Below are 24,111 nucleotides of genomic sequence, written 5' to 3'. Positions count from 1 at the left end.
ACCTCCTGGGCATGGTTCTATGGTGTTGAGCATTGTTCAGAATTAGAGGAGCTTATATTTCAAGAGCGTCAACTAAAAGCAGTCAGATGGATGTGACCAAGGAGAGCAGGGTTAGGGAGGGAAAGACTTTTCTTATTGTAGCTGGAGATTCTGAGTTATCACCTTCATCCTCAGGGAGTTCAGTTCAGTTCAGTCGCTCAGTCGTGTCCGACTTTTTGCGACCCCATGAACCGCAGCACGCCAGGCCTCCCTGTCCATCACCAACTCCCACAGTCTACCCAAACCCATGTCCATCGAATCGGTGATGCCATCTAACCATATCATCCTCTGTCATCCCCTTCTCCTCCTGCCCTCAATCTTTCCTAGCATCAAGGTCTTTTCAAATGAGTCAGCTCTTCACATTAGATGGACAAAGTATTGGAGTTTCAGCTTCAGCATCAGTCCTTCCAATGAACACCCAGGACTGATCTCCTTTAGAATGGACTGGCTGGATCTCCCTGCAGTCCAAGGGACTCTCAAGAGTTTTCTCCAACACCACAGTTCAAAAGCATCAATTCTTTGGTGCTCAGCTTTCTTTATAGTCCAACTCTCACATCCATACATGACCACTGGAAAAACCGTAGCCATGACTAGACGGATCTTTGTTGGCAAAGTAATGTCTGTGCTTTTTAATGTACTGTCTAGGTTGATCATAACTTCCTTCCAAGGTGTAAGCGTCTTTTAATTTCATGGCTGCAATCACCATCTGCAGTGATTTTGGAGCCCAGAAGAATAAAGTCTGACACTGTTTCCACTGTTTCCCCATCTATTTGCCATGAAGTGATGGGACCACATGCCATGATCTTAGTTTTCTGAATGTTGAGCTTTAAGGCAACTTTTTCACTCTCCTCTTTCATTTTCATCAAGAGGCTCTTTAGTTCTTCACTTTCTGCCATAAGGGTGGTGTCATCTGCATATTGGAGGTTATTGATATTTCTCCCAGCAATCTTGATTCCAGCTTGTGCTTCCTCCAGCCCAGCGTTTCTCATGATGTACTCTTCATATAAGTTAAATAAGCAGGGTGACAATATACAGCCTTGACGTACTCCTTTTCCTATTTGGAACCAGTCTGTTGTTCGCCATGTCCAGTTCTAACTGTTGCTTCCTGATCTGCATACAGGTTTCTTAAGAGGCAGGTTAGGTGGTCTGGTATTCCTATCTCTTTCAGAATTTTCCACAGGGAGTTGCTTTGCCTTGATGACAGGGATTTCTTTTACCTCTCTGTTCTTTCTTATGTCCTTCCGTGAAGTAGATAGATAAAGTTCCCTTTTCTTCTTAGCTGTCACTGACTGATTCACTGTCATATTGAGTCTCTGAGGCTGTAGCATTCAGAGAGCAGAGTGCTCGTCTTCTGGCCACATCACAGATCTTGGGTGCCCTGGTTCACTCTGAGTCTTAGCGTTGCTGAGAGTGGGGTCTGGCTGCTCACCGTTCAGAAGCCAATAAAGAGGCAAGGTTGGTGGAAAGGAAAGTTTGCTTTATTTTGGAGGACCGCAATGTGCAAATGGAGGAGGAGACAGACTTGTGCCCAAAGGCCGACTCTCTCCCATCTCCTGGCAGTCAGTGGGCAATAGCCTTTAATGGGGGTTTCAGGGATGTATCAACTAAGGAGGGAGCTAGGCCATGGGGTGGTCTGATCAGTGTCATCTTGACTGTTTTAAGTATAGTGAATCTTCAGTTCCAGGTCGGTTTGTTCGCATTTCCTTGAGTTCAGTTCTTAGAATTGTGGCGGCTTATGTCATGGCTACAGTCTGGTCATCATGTAGTTAGCTTCTGCCTGGTGGGGATTTCAGTATCTACAAAACAGCTAACAGGATATTCTCACAGCTCAGAATATTATCTGCAGCCTTTGAAGAGGAACTAAAAGTCCTTGACTTTGCTTAATGATAGAACTATTATTATTTGACTGTTTTCTTTTATTTCTGTATTTTCTCATTTCTCTGATTAAACGTTTTTTGGTTAAAGTTTTTCTGCAGACAAAAAGCAGGTGGAGGACATGGGTGGGGTGGGCAGGGACCATAAGGTCCTATTCCATGTTAGTGGGAACGCTCGTATTTTCTTCTAGTCCAAATGATTCTAGATGTAGTGAAAGTGAAGTCACTGAAAGTGTCTGACTCTTTGCAACCCTATGGACTGTAGCCTACCAGGCTCCTCTGTCCATGGAATTTTCCAGGTAAGAGTACTGGAGTGGGTTGCTATTTCCTTCTCCAGTGAATCTTCCCAACCCAGGGATCGAATCCAGGTCTCCCGCATTGCAGGCAGACACTTTACCATCTGAGCCACCTGGGAACAGGGGCTGTCAAATTTTCAAACCCAGTTGCAATTCCTCAGCTGCTTCCTGTAAACCAGCCCTCTCAAGCATGACAGACTTGGACCTCCTTGGGATAACCTGGTCTAAACAGATCACCTGAAAAATGTGATTTTTTTCAAAAATCTTTTTTTAAAAACTTGTGGTTAAGTATGCATAAAATTAAATTTATTATTTTTAAGTGTACACTTCACTAATATAAAGGACATTCACAGTGTTGTGCAGCTATCATCATCCATTCATCTGAAGAATGCCTTCTGTCTTCCCAGACTGAAACTCTGTACCCATGAAGCAGACCCTCCATTACCCCTCCTTCCAGCCCCTGACAACCATTCTACTTTCTGTCTATGAGTTGGATGGCTCTCGGTACCTCATATAAGTGGAATCATATAGTGTATGTCCCTTTGTGACTTATTTCATGTAGCATAATGTCCTCGAGATTCCTCCATGTTGTAACATGTGTTAGAATGTCCTCCTTTTAAAAGGCTGTATAATATTCCCCTGCGTGTTTGATGACTACCATTTGCTCATTCACACTTGAGAGCATCCAGCTTTTGCTTTTAAAGAATAAGACTGCTATGAACATGCATGTACAGATGTATGTTCAAGTCCTTCCTTCCTTTCTTGGGTATATATTCAGAAGTGGGATTGCTGGATCATATGATATTCTGTGTTTAATTTTTTTTTAAGGAACAGTCATACTGTTTTCCACAGTAGCTGTATCTGCACCATTTTACATTCCCACCAGTAATGCATAAGCATTGCAGTTGCTCCACATTCTGGCCATTACATGGTATTTCTGTGGTTTTGTTTGTTGTTTTTGATAATCGCCACCATCCTAAGAAGTGCAAAGTGGTATCTCAGTATGGTTTTGATGTGCCTTTTCCTAATGGTTAGCGATGCTAAGCATTATTTTGTGTGCTTATTGGCCATTTGTGTATTTTCTTTGGAGAAATGTCAGTTCAAGTCCTTTGCCCATTTTTAATCAGGTGGTTTGTTTTTGGCCCTGGCACAGATGTCTCCCTGATTGCCTAGAAAGGTCACTGCTTCTTAAGGCTATTGGGCACTTACCCAGGGTTCTCTGGGGCAGCCTCTTCCCTGCTTCTCAAGGCTATTGGGCACTTACCCAGGGTTCTCTGGGCAGCCTCTTCCCTGCTTCTCAAGGCTATTGGGCACTTACCCAGGTTTCTCTGGGGCAGCCTCTTCCCTGCTTCTTGAGGCTATTGGGCACTTACCCAGGGTTCTCTGGGGCAGCCTCTTCCCTGCTTCTCAAGGCTATTGGGCACTTACCCAGGTTTCTCTGGGGCAGCCTCTTCCCTGCTTCTTGAGGCTATTGGGCACTTACCCAGGGTTCTCTGGGCAGCCTCTTCCCTTTACATGTATGTCATGCAGACATAAATGCAGAGACTTGCCCCTCTGGAAAATTCCACCTGACACTGAAAGATTTGCCCTTCCCGCTTATTGTAAAGGAAGTTCAGTGGTGAGTGCTGCAGAAATAAGCCAGTTACTGCTTTTGGATAGTGTGTGATATTGTCATCTGACTTTTTACTAAGTTAAAATAAAATCTCTTTTGGGGAAAAGGAGGAAACAGATTCTGTTTTTCAGGTTCCCAATGTGATGATATTCTACACCAGGGGTTGACAGACTCTGGCCCATGGGCCATATCCCACCTCCTCTTGCTTTTACAAATAAAATTTTATTGGCACACAGCCATGCCCGTTTGTATAGTATTGTCTATGGCAGCCTTTGTGGGACAGTGGCAGAGCTGAGTGGTTGTGACAGATTGTCAGACCCACAAAACCTAAGACATTTCCTGTCTGGCTCTTTTTACTGAAAAAGTTTGCCAGCCCTTGACTATTCTAGACATTTAAGAAGTACCGTTAAACAATCGACACGATATAGTGGTGTTGACGGCTGACCATTCACTCTACACTCGAGTAGTTTGAAAGCTGTGAAGCTCGTGGAGGTGTAAGAGAAAATGACTTTTGAGAATTTGCTGAACTCCAACGTTGTGTCCAGATGTGTTCTTTAATTAAGGCTTTTTTGTTTGATTGGGGCCATAACTTTTGCATCTAGCAGGACTCCTGCCCAGTGTGGCTGAAAGGTTTCTAACACAGGCAGCATTTTTTAAAGTTACAGTATCTAGAGGACTTCACTGGCGCTCCAGTGGTTGAAGCCTCCAACGCTTCCAGTGCAAGGGGCACAGGTTCAGTCCCTGGTCAGGGAACTAAGATATCCCACATGCCATAGGTAAAAAAAAAAGTCACAGTATTTGACGCTTGCCTTTGCCCTGTGAAAGTCCCTGTTTATACTAAACTTCAGTGAAGTAGCTCTGATCTTTACGTACAGTAAGAGGAGTTATACTGCAGGGACGTGGCTGGGAAACGTATAGCACAGAAAGCTTGTGGCTTTTTACTCTAAAAATAGCATCCTGCTTCTTTTACCACTCCCTCCAAGCAAGAGGTGCAGCCTTGCTAAGGTAGCAATGGGCAGTTTTGGAATTTTAAGATGCCGTTGGTTTGCTGATTTTGTCTTGCCCTCTGTTCAACCGTTTAGCCGTTCATGCAGTGATCTTATGCTAATTACCAGGAGAATTGTTAAGGTGTACGGGCATGGACTTTGAGGAGCTTATATAGTATGTTTTGGCAACTCAAGGATATTAAATATTCAATTTAAAAGGTTTTTATTTTAAGCATAGCAGTGTGTACATCTCAATCCCAAACTCCCAAACTATATCCCTCCTTTGCTGGATAACAACAAGGACCTACTGTATAGCACAGGGAACTCTGCTCAATATTGTGTAACAACCTAAAGGGAAAAGAATTTGAAAAAGAATAGATGCATGTGTATATATAACTGAATCACTTTGCTTTGCAGTTGAAACTAACAGAACGTTATTAATAAACTCCAATATAAAAGTTTTAAAAAAGATTATTTATAATATCCTTTGAGATCATTGGGAATTCTAGACCTGTGCACACACAACATACACTCATAATCACCCACAAACACAGGCTCCCAGGAAATCATGAAGCTAGGAGTAACGTCTACCTGAAAATGCCTTTTCACACAGAATGGCAGGTAACCATTCAGTACAATCCAAATAGGATCTCAATAGTGGATGAATCTGGTGAGATGTCACATTTTGCTGTAGATATAATATTTATCTAAAGGCGAAATAGAGGCTTTATCCCATTTCATGAGGCTTACTGCCCCAACTCATAGTGAAAGCGTTAGTTTTCATTTCTTGTTGTTTAGTTGCTAAACGTCCGACTCTTGCGACTCCATGGACTGTAGCCCACCAGGCTCCTCTATCCATGGGATTTCCCAGGCAAGAATACTAGAGTGGGTTGCCATTTCCTTCTCCAGGGGATCTTCCTGACCCAGAGATCAAACCCAGGTCTCTTACGTTTCCTGCATTGGCAGGCAGGTTCTTTACCACCGAGTCACCAGGAAAGCCCATGGTTTAGTGCTGATCTATTGAAAGCTTTATAGCCTTTTTCCTTTACTTTTTGAGAAGAAAAGTTGAATTCTCCGCCCCCCCCCCCTTAATCTAATAATCAGTATTTCTCTTCCAGATGTGGTTCCTAACCTATAGTGATTTTAATTACTCTCCTCGGGAACCGCTCCCCAGATACTCTCTCCTCCATGAGTTTAAAGGCTTTAATGTTGAGCACAGTCTGGTGAGAATCCCCTTGCAAATGATTTTCTTCAGTTGGTATGAGGGCAGTATTTCCTTATTTTTGTATCTGTGTGTTTTTTCCCCCTAGGAACAGATTTTCATGATATATATTTCCCCAAATCTTTTCAATTTGTACCATCATCTTTTCAATTTGTAGACACATTTTGGAATTCAGATCTTGCCCTTAGAACAACTGGGGGGTCATCCATCCGCTCAGTAAGTGTGCCTTCTTATTTATGGCCCGATGAGACTTCATTCATTTCTGCATATTTTGTTGTCTACTGTTGATGTCAGACACTGGACTCGATGTTGGGAATACAGAAATAAATGATGTCAATTCCTTGCTCTCAGGGCTGGGCCACAATTGAGTGGGGGAAATGCAAACTCACAAAAATTTACAATGGAATATGATTGTAGAGATGTGTACCACATGCATTATTAAGTCTGGGGAATTTGTAAGCTTACTTAAGTCTTTCAATTGAGTTAGACTGTGGATAAGTGTATCAGATGAGAAACACATAAATGGTGTTTATTTACTCTGAGGTAGTAAATGGAGAAGTTGAACGAAATAAAATGCATCTATTATGACCACTGGTGTCCAGCAAGGCCACTGCCCCTGTGCCCCTGTTCTGCCTGCACTTTCTTCGTATGTGGGTCATTAACATTGTGTTTAGGTCAGATGAGAGTCTGTTCCATCTGCTGTGATAGCTGAAGTAAAATGCTGATGGAGATCATTTGAGATCGTCTCTGTGCTGCTGATTGCATGCTTGTGGCTCATAATCAGAATGATGCGAAGTAATTGTTCAAGCGACTTGCCACGGCTACGTTTTGTGTCGTTGCAACTGTCAGCAGTTTGGTCCTGCTCCTCTGCCTGAAGCGTGTTTGCCCAGCGCCTGTTGGATGGCGCGAGTCGCCCTTCACTGTTGTGGGTGACATCGGTTCTAGCATCCTCACTTGCTGCCCCCCATCTATTTTATAACCTGAAAAAGAAATGTCTGCTTATTTAGTGGGAGCAAGTGCTGGCTTTTGTGTTCAGCAGAATGCTACGTACCAGGGCTTCCATACAGAAATCCACATGCTTGTTGCCACAGTGCTCCTCTCTTTTTCTCTTTGGCCAGAAAAGCCAGGCAGACCTGGCTTAGAATTCTTGCTTTGTCACCTACTGGTTACATAACCTTGGGTAGGCCACGTGTCTTGAACCTTGTTTTCCTTATCTGCGCACTGGGTCTAAGAGAACCTGTTTTACAGAGATTTTGTGAGAATTAAAGATAGTAGATAAAACTTGTTGGCATAAGTGTTGTTGTTCAGTCATGAAATCGTGTCCCACTCTTTTGCAACCTCATGGACTATAGCTTGCCAGGCTTCTCTGTCCATGGGATTTCCCAGGCAAGAACACTAGAGTGGTTCCCTTTTCCTTCTTCAGGGGATCTTCCCAACCCAGGGATTGAACCTGTGTCTCCTGCATTGAAGGCATATTCTTTACTGCTGAGCCACCAGGGAAGCCCTTGTTGGCATAATTAGCCACCCAGTAAATGGGAATAGTTAATAATAAGGAATCCAGTGCTTACTCAGGATGACATTATACAATGGCAACACAGAACTTTCCTAAATCAGTAGTCTAAAAATATGTTGTAAGTGTGGAATAGAGAGTGTCAGCCCAGTTTTCCTAGCTACATCATATTTACCAGAGACACACAATTGGATGGGGGTGTCTTAGAATCTGAACCCTCATTTTCCATGGCTGGGTCTGCTCTACAGAATGTACTCCGGGCCAGCCTACCTACACCATCAAAGGATGCAAAGGTCCCTTTGAAAGCACATTTAAGAACATGTGTCATTTAGGTTCCACTGCATAAAAGAGACATTATACTGGATACTGCACACCACAGCCTGACCATCTGGTTTCTTCTCATGCAGAAAGCAGGGACCACGACAGAGAGAAGCAAAGCAGAAACTCTGTCCCTTTAAGAAGTTCATGGTTAGATCTAGGAACTTCTCACAAGCTCCTAAACTGTACCATCAAAAGAGATCTGTTAAACGTAGCTCACTCCATATTCCTCCATACAGTAAAGTCCCTAGAGGGAGTTGTGGAAGCGATGCTTTCTCTGCTTCCATCCAGAGCTAAATTTTAAGATCTAAGTTCTTATCTCCAGGTGTTGATGCTGTTACTCATGGACAACATAGAACAGTAGAAATCTCTTCTACGAACATGCCCCCCACCACAAATTGTTACTTCCCCTAAAAGTCGCATAAGCTGGACAAAGCATGAACTTTTCTTAGAACGTAGCGTGTGAAGGGTTTATCACTGTGCATTTGTGGGAACCCACAAGTCGAACTCTTGTGTTTCTCCACTTTTGGTCTCAGATACCAGAATTTTTCAGCTGGTATCTGATTTGGCATTTCTCTGCTGCCGCAATGTGCCCTGTCTTTCTTTCGCTGTGCTCCCTGGCAGTTCCCCACCTCCTGCCTGCTTGTAGGAGCAGGGTTGGCAATGCATTAAAGGGTTCCATTCATAATTGGAGGACGAGTTCACTCTACACTCTGCTGATCGCGGGCATACCTTCACTTTCCCGGTTACTAGTTTCTCAGCCGAGGACAAGCACGTGTCGTGCAACTCAGTTAAGCTGTATCACATACGTTTTTACCAGACCAACCATTCTCTTTGAGAAGGAAATTAGATTAGAAATATCGAGACCGCACAGACATTCCCATTCTTGATATCTTCTAAATATGGTAAATTCTGATTTTTTTTAAAAAAGTTTTCTAGTTTGTATAATGTGATTATAATTTTTAGGTTCACATAGGAGTCTACAATTTCCAGTTTACTTCTCTCTGTATCATGAAATCACTCCACCACAATCGGGCTGTAAACAGGGACACCTCTTGAACTTCAGACTTAACGATTTTCACACTTGAAAGAGGCATCTATATCCGCTGGTACTCCTGGTCTTTAAAATTTTGTCCCCTTTCAATGTATTGGAGACTCACTGAATATTGTGATTTGTGATATTATTCCCTGCAGTATATGTACTAGTTTGTAGTCTTCTCAGCTACACCCACTCAAACCAAAACAATTTTTTGTTGTTAAGGCTTCTGATATTTATACACGCTGCCTTTCCCAATCTTGATGATGATGTAGAAGCAAAAGAATCACATGCTACCATAAATGTAGTCATTTCTCATAAATGTGGGACACTGATAAATTCTGTAAATTCAACAAATACGGATTTAGTGGTTCGTTCTTTCATCGCAATACTCTTGTAGTCCTTAAACAATTATGATGGGTATGAATTTGTTGATGTTAAAAAAGTTTACAATATAACAAGTAAAATATTAGACAAGAACAATATGAATGGTATCATAGAATGTTATAAATACACTGTATATATGTATATAATTTTATTTATATAAGTATGTGTATGTTATATTCTGTATATTTGAGCATAGCTGAGACCTTGCTGCTGTAGAAGTGAAAATGTTCAAAGTGTTATTAGTGGAACTTTTGCTGCTTTGTATTATCTGGGGTTTTTTCCTTCCTTATCTGTATTACCTAATTGTTCATGTGGGCATGTGCCTAGTTGCTTTGGTTGTGTCCGGCTTTTGTGACCCCGTGAACTGTAGCCCACCAGGCTCCTCTGTTCATGGGATTCTCCAGGCAAGAATACTGGAGTGGGTTGTCATTTCCTTTTCCAGGGAATCTTCCCCACCCAGGGATCAAACCTGAGTCTCTTAAGTCTCCTACATTGGCAGGTGGATTCCTTACCACTGAGCCACCTGACAAGCCCTGATTGTTCACAGTAAATGGTTTTACTTTGTTTTCATTTTTCTCATCTCATTTTTGGGGCGTGGAGAAAAAGAGAATACAATACAGATACCCACAGTTTTCTCTGCCGTGTCTTGTCGTTACAGATCTGTAAATGTGTTATGCTGCACGGCATTAGGGGATTTTCTTTTTATTAAGTCTCTTCTGCGTGCCAAGGACTGCACTGAGAACCTGAGACATGATGTGAAGTTGGTATTATGACCGCCATCAATGCAAATGAGGAAAGGGTTCCGAGAGTTTATGTCCCCGGCATCGCACAGGTGGTGGGTGACGCATCTGAGACTCAGATTCAGGTTTGACTCTGAAATCAGTGTGTGGGGTCCTGGTGAATCTCACTCTAAACCTCCTGTCTGCCTTGAGGAGGAAAAGGTTAATGTATGCGAGTGAATTATAAAGTGTTGCTTTCGAAAGACGGCGCTCAGAGATTTCACCAGTGGGGCCAGGACCATCTCTCGGGGATTGCAGTGTTTCCCTGCAGGGCTTTCAGTCAGCGTGTGAACTTCCCAAGAGGCAGGATCACGTGCTTTCAGTACCCCTCTCCTCTCCCCGCACAGGCTGGCGGTCGGGGAGGGGGGTTTCTCCCTGGGGCTGTGAAGACAGCCTAGAAGATTCTGAGGCATCAAGTCTGGGAATCTGTGGCCAGTGGACACCTCCCCGAGAGGAGACTGTCCATCCAGCCCTAGAGGTCGCAGTGCTCTTTTCCTTTTAGGGAAAAGGAAGGAAAAGCAGTGGCTGGAGACTGGATCCCTGGTACTCTGGGATCGTGTGAAAATTACCAGTCTGGGGAGCTAGGCTCGCCTTGCCTCCTCCCCTCCTGAACCTGCAAAGCCGTCTTGAAAACAGCCTGTGGAAATTTTTAAAAACTTGGATCTTGCGCCGAGTTCCTTGGGTGATGCAGATTAAATGGTCTGTGGCTGTCACCGCCTTATCTGCCTTTGTCTTCCAGGCTTCCTCTTCCAACACTCACATCATCTCGGTTCTTTCCCACACTTTATCTCAGACACCGTGGCTTCCTCATGGGATTACTCAGTCCGCCTGATATGTGGGCGCCTCTCTGCCAAGTCCCCCTTCCCGTAGGAGCTTAATTATGGATCCCTTTGGGGTCATGGACTTCAGTGGCGCCGGCCAGGGGGGAGGAATGGATGGAGTTGTGGGTACCCCATTTTGGGAGAAGGCAAAGTGACGTGATGGGATGCTCTGGTTACTATGAAGACATCTTCAGTTAGCCCCATTGTTGGGGTGCAGACGTGGCGGTTTTAAAGGTCTACCTAAAAATGATTTCCCAGGCACCACAATATATATGAACTATATATTGTATGGTCAGGCCAATCAAGATGGCAGTTCCCTTGGTCTCTGCATCGCCTGCCCGACCAGGCTTGGCTTCACTCACATGACTATCCAATCCCTTAATTACAGGGCTTAATCAGAACTGCCTATGGTGCTTTCCCCACCCCAACTTCTGGTTTCCCTGGTAACTGGGGGAGCCCACCTGCCCTCTATTCCCCCTATAAATTGTAGCCTCCTCCCCCAATTAGTGAGGAGTGCGGCCATGTCCGTGTCTTGCTCATCGTCTGTTGCACACGGGGATTTGTCTCTCCAAGGCCTCGGTGGAGGACCCCCTTGTCCAGATGTCTCTGTTGCTGTCTCTGGGCTCTTCCTCTCATCTCGAGCCTGGGCAACTACAAGCCTTGAAGACCCGCGGGGTGCGGCCCCACGACACTCCTTTTTCAAAGGTTCACTCCTCTGGAGATAAAGGAATCATGCACATGATTATTTTCTTCATATTAATTGTTCAGAGCTCCGTCTTTAAAATTCTCGTACTCAGCCAAGCGGTGGGAGGTCCACGGTCTTCAGAAATTAGCTGCGTGCCTAGTAAGTAATCAGGGGCCCGGTGCTAGGGGGGGGGTCTCATCTCCCTGGCCCGCGTCCCCAAGCCAATTTATAGGATGGGTTTAATGTTTTATTTTTAATCTTTTTCTCTTCCAGTTTTCCAAAGAAATTAGTCCGTTTTCTGGGTGGAGAGAGACCAGACTGCTATTTTCACAGGGTGAGTGATCCTTTGACTCCTTCACGGGTGTGTTTTACTCGCCTCTCTTGGTACGTGCTTATAATCCATAGGCCTTCTCCCACCTGGTACTGAGATACTCTTCCTACTCATTGCGTCTCCTCTTCCCTTCAGAGGGGAGGGTTCCCCCTGGTGTTTTTCTGCCATTTGTTTTGGCTGTTCACAGGTTTTGTCTCCTCTAAGTTGGTCTTCCTCATTGGTGTTACCTTGTTCATCTCGCAGAAGGGATGAGAGAGGAAATTTTTTTTTTCCTCCATTGGCTGTTGCACAGAACCACGGCCGTGGGCAAGGGGAACCCATGCATTTTGTTCATGTGACATACTGTCTTAACACCACGACAGGGAATAATGGGATGTGAGCACTAGCTGGGACGTTAGAGCCCATCTGGCAAAGCCCCTGTATACAGACGGGACAGCTGAGGTCCCGAGGGCTTCCGTTCCCCCGCCACCCTCTTCTGAGCCTAGATTATGAGGGAGGCATTGGACTTTCAGCTGTGTGCAGTTATGGCCCCCCAGTCCCACACACAGCTGTCTTTTGAATCCCAGTGACCTCTGAGGATACAGTCAACAGGTGGTTCAACTTGATGTTATCCCAATGGTAAAGAATCCACGGCCAATGCAGGAGAGGCTAGAGACCCAGGTTTGATCCCTGGGTTGCGAAGTTCCCCTGGAGGAGGAAATGGCAACCCACCCCAGTATTCTTGCCTGGGAAATTCCATGGACAGAGGAACATGGCAGGCTCCATTCATGGGGTCGCAGAGTCAGACACGGCTGAAGGCACCCTCGCCACACCATACCTCCATCTGTCAAGACAAGTGGCAGGAGGAGCACTCTCCCCTATTTAACTTTCTCATACTTGACTACTACCTAGAGAAGCTGATGGCATGGAGGTACCCAGAACCATTTTTGTTTGGGACCTCATCTGAAAAGGCCTATTTTTTCTTTCCTTTGCGCCTTTCCCAAACCACCACATTTGCAACACCCCGTCACGTGCTGGGACTCCGTGGTCCACCTGTTTGCTGTTGGACTCCCAGGCGCACCTGCAGGTGGGTGCGGGCCAGCTGCAGAGCGGCACGCCCCCACCCGGGACCGCCGGCACCTGCAGAGCCAGCTTACCAGGGTTTCCGTGCTGTGCAAATTTGGCATGCAGTCGTAGACTCTCGGAGGAGCATTCCTTCTCTTAAAAAAAAAAAAAGGTATGCTTCCATGAAATTAAAAGACGCTTACTCCTTGGAAGGAAAGTTATGACCAACCTAGATAGCATATTCAAAAGCAGAGACATTACTTTGCCAACAAAGGTCCGTCTAGTCAAGGCTATGGTTTTTCCTGTGGTCATGTATGGATGTGAGGGTTGGACTTCAAAGAAAGCTGAGCGCCAAGGAATTGATGCTTTTGAACTGTGGTGTTGGAGAAGACTCTTGAGAGTCCCTTGGACTGCAAGGAGATCCAACCAGTCCATTCTGAAGGAGATCGGCCCTGGAATTTCTTTGGAAGGAATGATGCTAAAGCTGAAACTCCAGTACTTTGGCCACCTCATGGGAAGAGTTGACTCATTGGAAAAGACTCTGATGCTGGGAGGGATTGGGGGCAGGAGGAGAAGGGGATGACGGAGGATGAGATGGCTGGATGGCATCACTGACTCGATGGATGTGAGTCTGAGTGAACTGCAGGAGTTAGTGATGGACAGGGAGGCCTGGCGTGCTGTGATTCATGGGGTTGCAAAGAGTCAGACACGACTGAGTATCTGATCTGATCTGATCTGATGGAGACTGTACAAATGTGGGATCCCAGAAGGTGGACCTACCTGTGATTCTTTCAAGACACCTGTGCCACACCTGGCTCTGGATCACCTTCATTTAGGTTGACGATCTAAGTGCAGTTATTTCCAAAATGTCTTATCACCTCTAGAGCTTGGTCTAAACCTAGTATTGAGAGCCCATGTCCCTCATTGTATCCCACTTCTCAGCTTAATCACTTTATCTTGACAGACAGAGGGCTTCTCTTCAGCCCTTCCTGGAGTCCTTGTAAAGGAACTTGATTTTTCTGCTCATCAGGTTACAGAGATAGTCTGCTTTCTACCAGCGTCCTGTATAGAATTTAGAACGTGGATTGCTGATTTACTAAGGGACTGCCTATCTCGCCTGCTTATTACTCTAGAATTGATGTCTCTTGGCCCCACGTACTCCCTGTGCATGAACTGTGCATCATTAGAAGTGTGAGGGTGTCCATTCCCTCATCTTACCCAAGAAAAGCCCCGAAGGTTTATCCCCCAGAGCACACCGCTATAACATGGGACGCCGAGGCCTGCTGTTCCCCGGGGAAACTGGAGGGGCTCGGTGGAACCAAGAGATTGATCACGACTAAAGCAGGAGACAGTGAAGGACCTTGGGAAAAGGTGCCGAATTCCTTGCCTGTTTTGTGCTGTTCTTTAAGTAAAAAAACTGGTAGAGATGGGTATGACCTGAGGAATGGTAAAGCAGTAAAATAAGGACCACCTGAACCCACGCTGAGCCACTTAACGACAACTTCGGTTTGCTGCTGGGTTGTAAGGAGTTGGAGGCATCAAATCATTGTCCCCAAAAACTACACGCTGTTTGCTTTTACTGCTTGTGGGGAACCAAAAATACACCGAAGCTGTGAGTTTCTTAAAAAGCAACTCAGAGGCTGATCCCCACGCCTCGTGTTGGTGCCACACAGTTTCCTGTGCTGTGCAAGTGTCCACCTTGGGAAACAGGGGTCCACTGGGCTCCAGCTCATGCTATTTGGTAGGGCTGGACCCTGGAACAACGCTGCCGCCGTTTCCAAGCTCGAACAGCGCCCGGCCTCGATGGTATCCCTTTAAGGGAAATCCTCCTGCCAGCACTGCGATTTTATTTGCCAGAGGCCAAGAAGCAGTGGCATGTATTGGTTCCATAGCAACATGTCTGTGCAGCCAGAAAAAATATCATGGCCATGGCAGCCCGTGTGTCCTGAGCAGGATGAACACAGCCCTATGCCTCCCGCCTTTTTTTCCATGTTATCCCGCCCCGCCTTTCCTCTCCTGTAGAGAGTGCGGACTGGGTCATTGTTATCCGTCTCTGCTATCAACAGTTGCCTCCTGTCCCCACCGAGCTGGGGGCTCGATGAGGGGAAGGAGGTGTCTGTAGTAAAATTGTGCGGGTCCCCGAGTGTGCTGGCAGAGAACTGCCCAGCCCGAGGCGGTGAGAGCCTGTTCTTCTAATCAGCCCTCTGGCCAGGCAGCCCTGGCAGAGGGGCATGGTGGACAGAGTGCTTCCTGGACATGGCGCTCAGCTGCTCCTGGCTGAAAGTGGACAGGGAAACAGGCCACATTTAACGTGGTCCACAGAGGGTTGAGGAGACCCCTCTCGGGGCAGTGCAAGGCCAGGCCCTGTAGGGCTGCACCCAGCGATCCGTTGCACATGGCATATCTTCTAGGGGCTTCCACCAGAGGTGCAGTTTCTAAGTGCAGTCTCTCCAGCGTGTGTGGGTGGGGTTTTCACATTTCTTTGATGTTTTCTCGTCTCTAAAATCCTCCATGGGGACTTCCCTGACTGCCCAGTGGTTAAGACTCTGTACTTAAAATACAGGGGGTGTGGGTTTAATCCCTGGTCGGGGAACTAGGATCCCACATGCCATGTGTGTGGCCCCCCAAAAAAAATCCTATGTGAAACCATTGTGATCACTTTGGGTATTAGCAGATGCTTCCCCCCACCAAACTCCTGACTCATTTAAAAATCTTTACCATCCATTTGACATTTGATTTGTATTTCCTTTTTTGATATATAACACTTTGGGGGCCTGAGCAGTCTTTTTAGGTAAAGAACCTAGGAGCCATCCTTCTTACTCTTCATCTTTTTTAAATTATTATTTCTCTCTGAGTCTTATGGATAGTAACTATACCATTAATAATTTCTTCATGATAATGTTTTGGTCTCATCCAGTCTCATAAGGAAGCAATGAGGCAAGTCTGTAAATATTAAACGTCTTTCAATTTTTTAAAAGAGAAAAGATAGATTCAAAAATTTCGTTTGCTGGTGTGGTTTTAAAAAAACATGTAGATAGGAAATCATAAGGTAAGACTATCTGAAGATTTCACGTTTCCTCCTCTTCCTCTTTGTGGCTACGGACCATGAACTGTGTACCCTAGGGTTTCACAGTGGCACTGAAGTCATCTCCCTTCTCCCTCAATATTTGCTATTTCTGTTGAATTTGCCTTATTCCTCTTGAGCTAGACCTCTCGTGAAACCCCAACCGTGTCTTTGGAGCTATTAAGTAAGAGATTTGAAGGATTTTTCATTAAGATGACAGGTTTGATAGATTAGGATAGTGCTTCCTAATTTAGTTCTGAGGTCTGTTGAGGGAGGAAAGGTTTTTTATTGTATGAAAACCTTTATTTTCAAAGAGTACTCATTCCTTCCCAAGTCCTGAGCCAACTGAGAAATAAGACAAGTGTAATAAGGCAGATGGAGCCAGGGTGAACCTCTGGGACTGGCAACTGTTAACTGAGAAGTTGTATCTTAGGATGAGAATCTCAAAGAGCTTCTCTGGTCTGGGCTTGGTCACAGTCTACCTGCAGGAAAGTTTTGAGCCTGTGGGCCACTGTCTGTGTGAAGAAGGAAGGAAAAAGAGAACCTAATTCTCCCCCTCCTACCCCTGTGGTAGCGTAATTCTACCCAGTGAAGTTATGGGTTCCCAAGGAGAGGTGTGGTTCACCCTGGCTTTAGCCCCCAGCCAGGTACCTCGCTCCACATCCCTGGGAAAGAAAAAGGATGGAGTAGAAGGCCAGAAGGGTTAGGGGAAATTCTTCCCATGGAAAAAAAAAAAAGGGATGGAGTCTGGTGTCGGCCTCTGGCTCTGCTCTCACCTCTCTCTCTCTACACGTCTACAAATGGAGGGAGGGGGTCTGGTGTGTCCCGTTTCCCTCTGGCCGTCTCAACCCACTAGGTTTTCTTCCTAGCTCCTTGGTTTGCATTATCTCTTAACTGGTTTATTGTTAGTCTCCTCTGTTAGAAGGTGGCGAAAGCAGAAGTCTTGTCAGTACCATTAACTGCTGTGTCCCAGGACTCAAAGCAATATACGCAGAGGAGGCATTTGATAAATCTTTGCTGGATGAATATGTGAATAAATGTTTTTTTGCCTCTTCTTACATTTAATTACTTGGATGTCTTTGTGCCTTATCTTGCCTGGCTTGTACCTTATTCATATCATAAACTCAGGTCAGCTGTCAGTTCTCCATGGAACCTTCCAGCTTCCTTTCTTCCAGGGGAAAGGATCACTTTCTTGTTTGTAAGCGGTTGCCAGGAGTTGTGTACACGTGAGTGTGTGCAGCTGTGTGTGCATGCAAGTCTGCCTTTTCTGTGTGTGTGTGCACGCACTTTCTGGATCTGGTTCTGTAACACTTGGATTCACTTGTTTAGGTATCAATATTTAATCACCTTTACTGGGTTGTAAACTCCTTAGAAACTGGGCAGCCCCTTATTCATCCCTGTTTCTCTAATACCTGCCATCCAGCAGGAGCTCAGGAAATGATTTTAGCGTTTACTGTGTGTGCTTGCTCAGTCGTGTCTGACTCTCTGCGACCCTGCAGGACTTTATCCCCGCCAGACTCCTCTGTCCATTGAATTTTCCAGGCATTGTTATTTCCTCCTCCAGGGCATCTTTCCAACCCAGGGATCAAACCCACGTTTCTTGTGTCTTCTGCATTGGCAGGTGGGTTCTTTACCACTGCGTCACCTGGGAAACCCCTCCGCTGTGTCTCAGTACTTAACTTCCTAAGTACCTTACACGTATTAACATATGTAATTCTCACAACAACCTTACAAGATACATTTTTTTGCTCTCACTGTATAGATAAGGACACTGGGGCATAGAGAGATGAGGTGATTAGCCTACGGTCTCACAGCTAGTATGTTTCCATAGCTGTTATCATTGCTGGTCCTTAGGACTGTTTAAATATACAGATGAAGGAATAGGAAGCCCAGACACATATCATTAAACAGGACCACAGACACTGGGATCAACACAAATAAGAGATGGTCACCAGGCCAACCTATGATTAGTTGACAAAGAATCCTGAGGCCCATGCTGACATAGGTGAGACCCTAAAGTTTTACAGTAGCTATTGTGCTTAATTCCTAATTATCCATGCCAGTAGAATGGCATTAGTTACTGAAAGTAAATAATTGTCATTATATTAGGGGGATTATTTCTTAATGGGAAAATGTTAAATCATCAATTATGAGTTGAACAGTTGCTGTATGCAAGGCTCACTGCTAAGTTTAGGGGGACAGGGTGAAGAGGAGAGCCCTGTGAGTAGAAACGAAGGTCACCATGTTTAAGAGGCTCTTGTTAAAGAGGCATGATGACAAGTAAAGTCAAGGAAATTAAAAAAATAAAGGGCAGTGAGTATAAGGATGATCACAAGGCATTATTACACATGATTAATTGCCAAATGGTGATAGTGGAGGAAAGGAAAGCCATCGTGTTAGTCAGGACAGGATGGGCTTGTGCTGCAGAGAGTATCCTGCATGCTCACTGGCTTAAATTAAAGCAGAAGTTCCCTCCTCCCTCATCGAGGGTGTAGTGGATCTGGTGTCTCTGCCTTTCTTCTAAGAAAAGACCCTATTCTTCACGCATAGCTCCCCAATGTGGGCTGCATGGATCTTTTCATCCTAGAGGCCTTCCCCATGATCACAGAGGAAAGAGAGAAAGCCTGCAGAATTGTAGCAGCGATGAAAGCATTGCCCTGCAGGGGGCATGTGCCCCCTGCCATGTCCTAAACACGGTATTCAGTCTTTTATACATAAGCTCCCATCTTTCAAGTCTGCTTTTTTTTGGTTCTCTTCCACCCAGCACACAGTAGGTGCCTCATGAATATCTGTAGGGTGAAGGAGTGGGTGAGCCTAGGGATGACATGTCACTCATTCCTGATCATGTTTGTAACAAGAATGCACGTGGCAGCCCCAAAACCCAGACTTGAAGAAGTTAAGCCTGCCTTGATGACATTGACTCAAAAGAGGATTAATAATAATAAAATAACAGAGCTAACATTAGTTCATCACAGTGCATGGAAAATCATGAAGACCTGGGCAGGTTAGATCCAAGTCAGCTGGGGGTTGAGCTCCCCTCCCCAGCCTTTCAGGCTTCAGCCCTGTCTCGGCCACGTCACTGTCTGTCTGCAACTTGACCTCTCGGTTCATGTGTTATCTGGCTGCCCTCCTAGCCTGGTTCCTCCTGAACAAGGTAGAGATCACTATCCTCCTTTAAAAATGAAGACACTGAATTAAGGAGAGGTTAGCTTGTCTGGGATGCTGCTGGGATTCCAGTCCAGGGGTATCTGACTGCACTCTGGCATCAGGCTGTCGAAGGTGTACCTGCTACCCCCCATCCTGGGGTTGGCAGGCTGCAGCATCCTGCTCCAGGTCAGTGGAGAAGGGACATCTGAAGGGAAGTCGCTCAGTCATGTCCGACTCTTTGTGACCTCGTGGACTATAGCCTACCAGGCTCCTCCGTCCATGGGATTTTCCAGGTAAGAGTACCGGAGTGGGTTGCTGTTTCCTTCTCCAGAAGGGACATCTGGACAAGGGCAAAACATAGCTGAGCAAGGCATAGCAGCCGAATGTGAACAGTGAGTTGGAAGCTCTGGGTGTGAATCCACATGGGCAGTGGTGCACTCATAGAAGTGGAAAGATGGTACTGGAAACATAGGGTGGGGTCATACCATGTGTGTGAGACTAAAGAATATGCCTTTCAACCACATCGCCGGATGTAGTATTTGATCCAGAGAAGCCTCAATGCTGGAGGACCCATGAATGCGGTTTCTCACAGATTCTTGAAAACGGTGCTTGTTTGCTTCTGGGTTGGGGGCAGGGACATGTCACGGAGGGGAGAGGGAGGGCTCTGAGTACATATGGTCTCAGCATGGACAGGGCAGTGCTTGTGGACACGGCCTTAAAGTGGAGGTTGGTAGTCACTGGACGTTTCTCAGCAAGCTGGTGATGGAACCACTCCTGTCTCAGTGAGATTAGCTTTATAACTGTGTTCACAGCGTAGGAGGTGGTGAGGAGAAAACCAGAGACGGGGGCCATGGTTGGGAGGTTATTACAGGAAAAGGAGATAAGATTTTGAAAACTTGGGAGCGTTATGAAGGGGCAGATGTGGTCAACTCTACAAGCAAAGAGTTGATGAGGACAGGGTGACTGTTTGCATGTAAGAAGCAATGGAAGGAGTCAGAGATAATGGACTTTTTGAGCCCAAGTAGCCATTGAAGCTCTCCTATGTTATATATTTTTTTGAGCTTATTTTAATGACAATGTCATTCTGTGAGTTGAGGCTTCTTGGGTAGAATTGGAGGATCGCCTTAGATTAAGATAAGCCCCCTTTGAGTAACTGAGTGTTGTCTTGACCCCAGCTTTTTCACATCTCTCTTCCTTCGCTGCCCTGCCCTCCCCAAGGTCTTGGATCAGTTCTTAAATCAGCAGCAAAGTCATCAGGTTACAATTTCATCTCCATTCTGGCCCTCTGGTGGAGATAAAATGGCTTAAACATGAGCGAGAAAGTAGAATTTAATGTTGGGGCATCTAGTTGCTGATGAAAGAGGCCTTGTGGTCCATGCTCAGAACCGTGTCTCTCTTTCCTGCTGGTTTGCCTCATTACCAGACATGAGCTCCCACGGCTCTGGGAGGTGCGTGGTAACATTTTGCTGGTCGGTCAAATTTTTGTAAGCTGACAATTCATCTGAGCTTCACCAGGTCACTGCACACCATTTTCTCTTTTTTGGTCTAACAGAGTGCCAGTTTTGATTTGAAGGAGAGGAGAAAGGAGGCTGTTTGATGGAAGACAGGAGGAACACTCTGCATTCCCCTTTTACTTCCTGGGACTTGTCCTGTCACATTTCACAGGCTCCTGTCTCTAATGGTAGAGGACAGTCTAATGAGAGGAGCAAAGTGCGTGAACTGCACACAATTTAAACTCAGCTCCCAAGAACCAGGCTGGGTGCCGGATTCCTGGGACTCAGGAATTCATCAGCCCCAGTCTCTTTTCCTTGAATGTAGCCTGGAGAGATGCTTGCAGGGGAGAAGAAAACTCCTAACTGCTTGCCCTTATTCTCTGCTTTCCGCGTGGCTCTTGGAAGCAGGCATCTCCAGCCAGGGATGCAGAAAGTGTGATAGAGGAGGAGGCCTTCAGGTTGCCATCCCTCTTCCTCGAAGGCCCTTGACCTTCCCGATGCTTCTCTTGCTAGGCAGACCCTCCTGCTTGCCCTCGTTGACATCTGTACTGCCTCTCTATGAAAGCTTTGCCCCTTCTTCAAACTTCAAGGGTCCCACTTGACGTGGAGATATCTGACATTCCTCCTCATTTCAAGCCCTCTTGCCAACCCATAAAATCACCAGAGTTTGTTAGATTGATTCTTAAGTGATATAGCAAGATGGTCGGAAGCCTAGAATATGTCTGGGACTGGGGACGGTGTACATTTAGACAGAAAGGCTGAACTACGTATAGATTATGACATATTGTGTTTCAGAGAGAAGGTGGAGATAAGCTTTGCTCCCCATCTTGCAGAGTTTCACTTGTTACTAGAAGATTGTAAACGTCTCGAGTTTTCAGTGATATCTATGTTCTTTTGATGTACTTTGCAGGGAAACTCAAGCAGGAACAGGCTTCAGAGTAAGCTAACTAAAGCATTGCGGGCTTTTGATCACTTTTCATTAGCACGAACAATAATCTCTGTCCTGGCAGATTTTATTTGAAAGGGCGTTCACTGTTAAATGAAGATAAACATGTTGCTGGGTATTTAAGACATCTTCTCAATGCAGGGACTGAAAAATTCATACATGAGATTAGCTCTGTTGCCAGAGAGGGGATTCTCAACGGCCCAAACATTTCCCTAGCCATTGGCTGAACTTTGGAAATGTGCTTTGCTAAAAAGAACAGATACTGAACAGATATGTCACTTACAAAGCCTTCTGTTTCAGTGGTGAGTCCCAGGGGCCTCTTAACCACATCGTTGCTATGCAATATTTGGTCAAAGGAGATCTACGTTTAAGGAGGACATGTGATCACAGCCACTGACAAATTCCTAGAAAGTGATGCTGGCTGTTCGTTGTTCTTTAGGTGGTGGCAGTGGGGTGCGGGAGGACCTGAGCCGCTCTTCCAGTCACTGTTGTAATGCATATTCTTCTGTTGCTACTGACTTGGGCTTTGACTCTCTGACTTGCAGGAGGGAGGCCATAACTGCTCTTCTTGGTGTCTGAAAACCTACAGGCAGAAGTTTGAGCAAGCAGATTACAGGCTCAGCGATAGACGGTGCTCAGCCCATTCTGTTGCTCTTTGCTTACTGACATATTGGGGAAAAAATAGGGCTTGCATTCTAAAGTTATTTCTATCATAAAAGAGAGCGCCTTTTAAATGTTTAGGACTTGGGAACCCTTTTTTTTCTTTTTAATAAACTTAGTTTGTGCAAAATGGGTGTCCATGGAGTTCAGGTTCCTAATTGAGGGGGAACAGTAAACAAAGCCATTGCTTCCCGTTTCATTTACAGTGCATTCCTTCCCGAGGAGTTGAGGGTGTGGGGACGGGATTGGAGATCATCCTTTCCTCACATCCAGCTGTCTCCTGGTTCTGTGATCATCGTAGATGCCACAGCTCCGCAGTATCAGAGGCACTGGCGTTTTTTGCAGGAGTTATTTAGGGACACGCAAACCAGTGGGGCTTTCTGAGGAAGGGAGGCTGTGGATGAAAACCCTGTGGAGAAACCTTTCCTATCAGCCCTGGGCGGCAGAGCTGCTGAGGAGCCGGCTTGGAGGGTGAGAGCATCCCTGTCTCTGTGAGGCCCCGGGAGCGGCGGGCCTGTGTGTTCTGCTGCCAGCTCACACCTGGCTGCCTCCGGGCGTCCCATCCTGTAATTAGACCCACCCTGGAGTCTGCCCGCAGATGAGAGGGACCTGGTGAGGAGAAAGGTGGTGGGGCGAGGCCGCGGCCACTGTCTGAGCCGCGCAGGTGCAGGGGGCCGGCCGGCCGCCTGGGCCACCCCTCTGTCGGTGAGTTAATGGCTCGGGCAGCGCGGCGGCCTGAGACTGACCCTGTCACTTCCTGCTGCTGCTCCCCCTCAGAGGCGATCTTGTTCGCTCCAGGCCTCCCCGGCCTCACGTCTCGTATTCCCGCTCCTTGGAAACCACTTTTACAAGCGGGTCTATCAATTTGAACTTCCGAGATCACCAGACGGCAGTCTGGAGAAGAAAGGGCGTGGCCCAGGCTCTCTTTGTGGCTGGGATGGTTCTGCGAGAGAAAGGGAAGTTTGGAGATACCCCAACAACAGAGAGATGGAGCAGCCTGCAGGCAATAGCATCACGAGTCAGCCCCTAGTCCTGCAGCAGACGCCAGCTTATTCACACAGTATCTTTTGTGCTACAAGACAAAGGAAGTTAGGGATCGTTCGCGTCGTGGAAGTTGCTCTCTGCCCGTTTATGAGGGGGCGTGGAGGGTGGCTATGGTTGCCCTGTGAATTCTCCTGCAGGGTAGCTCCTGTGTGAAGTCTGAAGTCGGGCTGATTTGATTCGCATGCGGATGCCCCCTAGTGGCCAGCATCGTGCCCTTGAAGGCCCGTCCCCACGGCCACTGCCTCCCATCCCCCAGGAAACACCATCTTCCCAGCAGCTGAGTACATGTCACATCACGTCTGTATTTCCTTAGTATGCTTTGTCTACCAGGTAGGAAAAAATCCAAAGCTTTATTACAGAGCAGAGCAAACTTGCTGTTCCACCAAATGAGAAATCTTACATCTATAGCACACTTGTGTTATAATCTACTTGGAGGTGATGGAAAACTCTTTAAAGTTTTGATGTAAATATTTTCATAACTAATGTGTTACAGGAGAGTTATAATGTTGGCCAGTGAAGTTAGGCCAGTTAAAAGTCACTCAGTCATGTCTGACTCTCTGGGACCCCAGGGACTATATACAGTCCATGGAATTTTCCAGGCCAGAATACTGGAGTGGGTAGCTGTTCCCTTCTCCAGGGTATCTTCCCAACCTAGGGATTGAACCCAGGTCTCCCACATTGTGGGCATATTCTTTACCAGCTGAGCCACCAGGGAAGCATTTGGTCAAATCCTTGGCTGGCTTCCTATTCACAAGTGGACAAGCTTTATAAAACCACAAAATCTTCTCAGCTGTTGGCCAAGGCAAGATTTGTCTTT

General features: G+C 46.1%; 1 protein-coding gene across 1 annotated transcript in view; it reads left to right on the top strand.

The window, feature by feature from the left end:
* ATXN1 (ataxin 1) overlaps positions 1-24,111 on the top strand; it is a 204,765-nt gene that overhangs the window by 7,767 nt on the left and 172,887 nt on the right. Inside the window, exon 2 of the mRNA XM_010848829.1 lies at positions 11,839-11,899. The gene's annotated coding sequence lies outside the window, so the exon portion shown is untranslated. The remainder of the gene's footprint in view (positions 1-11,838; positions 11,900-24,111) is intronic.

This window comes from Bison bison, unplaced genomic scaffold (assembly GCF_000754665.1).
Source record: "Bison bison bison isolate TAMUID 2011002044 unplaced genomic scaffold, Bison_UMD1.0 scf7180017864274, whole genome shotgun sequence".
NCBI lineage: Eukaryota > Metazoa > Chordata > Mammalia > Artiodactyla > Bovidae > Bison > Bison bison.
This window is presented reverse-complemented; position numbering and strand designations above follow the sequence as displayed.